This window comes from Medicago truncatula, chromosome 2 (assembly GCF_003473485.1).
Source record: "Medicago truncatula cultivar Jemalong A17 chromosome 2, MtrunA17r5.0-ANR, whole genome shotgun sequence".
Taxonomy (NCBI): Eukaryota; Viridiplantae; Streptophyta; class Magnoliopsida; order Fabales; family Fabaceae; genus Medicago; species Medicago truncatula.
Window position 1 is genome coordinate 24,472,990 of NC_053043.1, and position 6,000 is coordinate 24,478,989.

Consider the following 6,000-nt stretch of genomic DNA (forward strand, 5'->3'; position numbering starts at 1 on the left):
CTATCAATGGAAGATGACTATCCCAAGTTCCTCCTTGCTCAAGAACACAAACTCTCAACAAATCTTCTAACGACTGAATCGTCCTCTCCGACTGACCATCTGTCTGCGGATGATACGCCGAACTCAACCTCAACTTAGAACCTAAATCCTCTTGCAAACTTTTCCAAAATCTAGAAGTAAATCGTGGATCTCTATCTGACACAATGCTCGAAGGAACACCATGCTACTTCACAATATCACGAATGTAGATCTCCGCCAACTAAGAATCAGGAAAACTAATATTAATCGGAAGAAAATGAGCCGACTTCGTCAATCTATCAACAATCACCTAAATCGCGTCATTCCCTTTAGGAGTATTCGGCAAACTCGTCACAAAATCCATAGATATACTATCCAATTTCCACTTTGGCACATCTAAAGACACCATCATACCAGCAGGTTTCTGATGCTCAACCTTCGATTTCTGACAAATCAAACAAGAATACACAAACTGTGCAACGTCGCGTTTCAATCCGGACCACCAAAACAACTTCTTTAGATCATGATACATCTTCGTAGCTTCTGATGAATACTCAAGTTACTTATATGGCTCTCTTCAAGAATCATCTTCTTCATCTCATCATCGTCTGAAATACAAATCCTACCTCGAAACCTCAACACACCTTGATCATCGATTTTAAAATCACTGTCTTCAGTCTGATCTCTAGCAACCAACAAGTTCACAAACTTAACATCAACTTTTTGTGCCTCTTTAATACTCTTCTGAAATTCATTGTCAATCTTCAGCATTCCTAGCTTCACACTTTCAGATGACATTTCTCACACTAAGCTCAAATCTTTGAACTGTTCAAGGAACTCGAACTCTTTTACCGTCATAGCAGACATATGCAAGGTCTTCCTACTCAAAGCATCTGCAACAACATTAGCTTTACCCAGATGATAGCTCAACTCAAAATCATAATCCTTTAGCAATTCAAGCCATCTACGCTGCTTCATATTCAATTCCTTCTGATCGAACAGATACTTCAAACTCTTATGATCACTAAACACCTCAAATCTCGAACCGTACAAGTAATGTCTCCATATCTTCAATACAAAGACCACAACAGCCAACTCTAAATCGTGCGTTGTAACACCCAGTTTTCCCAATATGAAAATTTCTTCAACATTTATCAGAGTAAACAACATAAACAAACGGGATATCACATTTAACATAATCCAATAATAGTTAAATAACAATTTAACCAAATAACTTAAACGTTGCAGCGGAAAATTGTTTCATAAACCATAAATCGTTTTTGGCACGTAGGCCTCATTAAAATGTTTCAACAGTTAATCAACATCAAAAATAACATAATTGTCATAAATGTTCACGTAAGAGAATGAAGCATGCATATCAAACACCCCATCCCGTTACGTATCAGAGCGACCTAGACGACACAGTGAGGCAAGGCCACTCACAAACAGCAACTGCACACTAAGCACGATCACCTGCAAGTTACTCATATGAAGAGCAACATTTTCAAGCAGAAGGTGTGAGATTTCATAATACAATAATATCAATGATTATAATTCAAAAATCATAACTAACATCATAATCAGTCTTAATCAACTTTGCATCTTTGAAAAACAAGTATCACATAATCACAACTTCAATCTTCATCAATAACATAAACACCTTTAAACCTTGACAATGCGACAATGCAACTTAGACACTTATATGCATGTGGTACCAATCGTCATCATAAGTATTAAAATACTTTAATCGTGCGAAGGACAAAGCTCCTAAAACGTGTAGAGGACAAAGCTCCTATCATGGTGAGGACAAAGCTCAATGAATGCTAATGCATGGACTCTAACAACAAAACACCTTAATCAACTTATCACTTATACTTCCAATAATTTGGAGTTCATCAACAACTTATTCATATTCATGCAACTTAGTTTAATAACAATTGCAGCATAATCAAATCACATCAGGTTAAATAACAAATCATTCTCAATAGTTTCTTGATCATTCAACAATAATTCAAGCAAGTATATTTCAATCCATAATTCACTTCATAATCATTTGACAATTCATAAAGCTTCACAGTTCTCAGTCAATATCATTATTAGGTCTCATTAGCACCTAAAGTTCCTTTCCTAACTAATCCAAACAACTCAAGTCTCACAATCCTAACAAACACTCAGTTCTGGAAGTGCTCGCGAGGCGAGAGCATCAGCTCGCCATGGCGAGTACAAGCCAGAATTCCAACTAAGGTTGTTCCAGGTTCAATCTCGCTCTAAATCATTCCCTAATCAATAGTAGTTACCTCGGAATCTCAACACACCGTGATCATCGACTTTAAAGTCACCGTCTTCAGTCTGATTACTACCAACCAACAAGTCTACAAACTTGACATCAACTTTCTGTGCCTCTTTAATACTCTTTAGAAATTCACTATCAATCTTCAGCATTCCCAGTTTCACTTTCTGAGGTGACCATTCACAAACCAAACTCAAATCTCTGAATTGTTCAAGTAACTCGAACTCTCTAACCATCAAAGCGGACATATGCAATGTCTTCCTGCTCAAGGCATCTGCAACAACGTTAGCTTTACCTGGATTATAATTCAAACCAAAGTCGTAATCCTTCAACAATTCTAGCCATCACCGCTACGTCATATTCAATTCCTTCTGATCGAACAAATACTTCAAACTCTTGTGATCGCTAAACACCTCAAACCTCGAACCATACAGATAATGTCTCCTTATCTTCAATACAAAGACCACAGCCGCCAACTCTAAATCATGCATCGGGTAATTTTTCTCATGAATTCTCAACTGTCTTGAGGCATAAGTTACCACTTTACCATCTTGCATAAGTACACCGCCTAGACCCAACATGAACGCATTCTAATACACCACAAAAAGCTCATCAGACTTCGGCAAAATCAAAACTGGAGCAGTGGTCAAACGTTTCTTCAATTCACTGAAACTGTTCTCACAATGAACATCCCACACAAAAGTTTTACCTTTACAAGTCAACTGCGTTAACGGAAGTGCTAACTTGTAAAATCCTTCGATAAATCTTTTGTAGTAACCAGCCAAACCCAAGAAGCTTCTAATCTCTGTAACTGACTTAGGAGTCTCCCATTGCGATACCGCTTCAACTTTAGATGGATCCACTGCAATACCATCACCAGAAATAACATGGCCAAGAAAACTTACTTCTTTCAACCAGAATTCACACTTAGACAATTTAGCATAAAGTTTCTTCTCTTTCAACACTTGCAAGACAATCTTCAGATGCTTAGCATGTTCTTCTTCAGTCTTGGAGTAAATCAAAATATCATCGATAAACACAACAACGAACCGATCCAAAAAGGCATGGAAGATGCGATTCATATACTCCATAAACACTCCAGGTGCATTGGTCACTCCGAAAGGCATAACATTATATTCATAGTGACCACAACGCGTTCTGAAAGCTGTCTTCTGCATATCTTCATCTTTTACTTTAATCTAATGATACCCTGATCTCAAATCAATCTTGTTGAAAACTTTTGCACCCACTAACTGATCCATCAAATCATCAATTCTCGGAAGTGGATACCTATTCTTGATAGTTACCTTGTTCAACTGACGATAGTCAATACACAATCTCATGCTACCGTCTTTCTTCTTTACTAGCAAAACTGGCGCTCCCCCAGGTGAAACACTTGGTCTAACAAATTTCTTTTCAAGCAAATCCTCTAACTGTTTCTTCAACTCAGCTAACTCGAAAGCAGACATACGATAAGGTGCCATCGACACTGGCTTCGTTCCAGAAACAAGATCAATAGAAAATTCGACTTCCCTTTCTGGAGGCACATCAGGAATTTCATCTGGAAAAACTTCAGGAAAGTCGCATACCACTTGAAGATTATCAAACATACGAGAGAAGTAGTCACCGAACCCTTAGCTGGAGTTTCGACAACCATCTCTCCATTCATATCAGACAAATCAAGACCCAAAGCAGAAACACAATCGAAAGCAATAAAGCAATGCGTAGCACCAGTATCAATAATAGCAACTAAAGGAGTATTATTAATATAGCAAATACCTCTGATCAAACGATCCTCAGTCTCTGTCTGAGTACCAGCTAGAGCAAAAACTCGACCCGTAGTAGGCGTCCTCTTCGGCTGCTTGCACTTGGAACCTATATGACCCTCTTCATTACAATTGAAGCACACAATATCATTTCTCTTGCAATCAGCTACAATATGACCCTTCTTGCCACACCGGACACATTTCTTGATCTCTTCAGGACAAACATTACTCTTGTGGCCTTTCCCGCCACAGTTGAAATAAACAATCCCCGAAGGAGCATCATTCTTCTTAGGCCGCCTATCATCGACCATTCTCTGCATGTTACCACCGCTCCGTCTTGTTCCAACATAGGTAAAAGGCCTACCCACCAATCATCTGCCTCCTCAGCCAGCACGTGTGTCCCGAACCGCACTTTTTGCACCTCAGAGCACTGCATGACTCTGAAGGTCCTCTCTACTTCCTTCAGCCATGTCTGGGCTCCATCAGGGTCATACCTTCCCTTGAATGCTGGTGGATGGTTTCTCAGGAAAGTCTCCAGCATTCTCACTTCACCGTTAGCAGCAGCTGGTTGCTGTCCTACAGCTTGAGCAACAGCCTCAAGTGCAGCAGCGATAGCAGCATCGTTACGACCGGCCATCTCAAGGTTCTACATAAGAAATAGCAATCAGAAAACAACAAGGACAACTTTAGAGTTAACACTCTATCCTAGGTGGCTCAACACGACTCTACTACACGGTCGGACGGACCAACCTGCTCTGATACCAATTGTAACACCCCGTTTCCCAAAATCAATTAAAATAATAATAATACATCAATAATCAGAGTAATCACAACGGGCATGCCACATTTTCTTCATTTAAAATCTTCTAAATAGAGTGTATATAAAAATCTATTTAATCAAACGTCATTCATAAATTGTCATTAAACTCGCAGCGGATTTATTTGCAACATCAATAAGTCTCCAATAAATATTCTTGGCATAAGAGCCATTTCAACATAAAATTCAATCACCAAAGGGCTACATCAGCAATATTTCAAAATTGATACATAGGAAAGAATTCAAGCAATAAAATTCCATCCCACGTATCAGAGCCCTAGACACTGTGAGCCACCACCTACTACTCAGGATCACCTGCAAGTTACCCATAGGAAGGGCAACATTTTCAAGCAGAAGGGGTGAGATTCTCAAACAATAATAATAAAATATATAATAACACAAATGAATCATCTTAATCATTCATCAAATATAGTATAGCATCATTAGCAACTTCAACATCCAACAGTAATAAAAACAGTAAACAAACGACTCATGCAACAACCCGACTTCATCTCTAAGACTCAAGCAGGACATGACAACTCCACTAAGACTCCTCAACAAATGCAACTATGCATGTGGTACCATAACAGAGCCGAAGCCCTCATTGTTATAGAATGGTTAAAGCATTCTTTTATCAGGACATGAGTCCTCATCGTTAACATCGTTTTGAACAACATAGTGTACTTATATGACTCACCACCTTTTTCATGCAACATGTACATTCACTTGATTCAAGTACATCAACATCTTCAAATTCATAAAATAACCAACTAATTAGCATCGTGAATTTTAAGTAGGATTTCATGTCTATACAAAGTTACACAAGCTAAGAGAAACACCTAGAAGTACTCAAAAGGGTCCTCTAGTGTACGAAGCAAGATTCAGAAAAGGCTGTCTAACACTCAGTTCGCTTAAGCGACGGCTAGTTCGCTTAAGCGACCAGCTTACAGTAGGTCTGGGTTCAGTTCGCTTACGGGTCGCTCACGGCTCGCTTAAGCGAATTCTTGGCAGAATCAAACTTAATTTTCGCTTACCAGCTCGCTCACTGTTCGCTTAAGCGAACGGGTAAAATCACATTCTGGGTAGTTCACGTGAATGTTCGCTTAAGC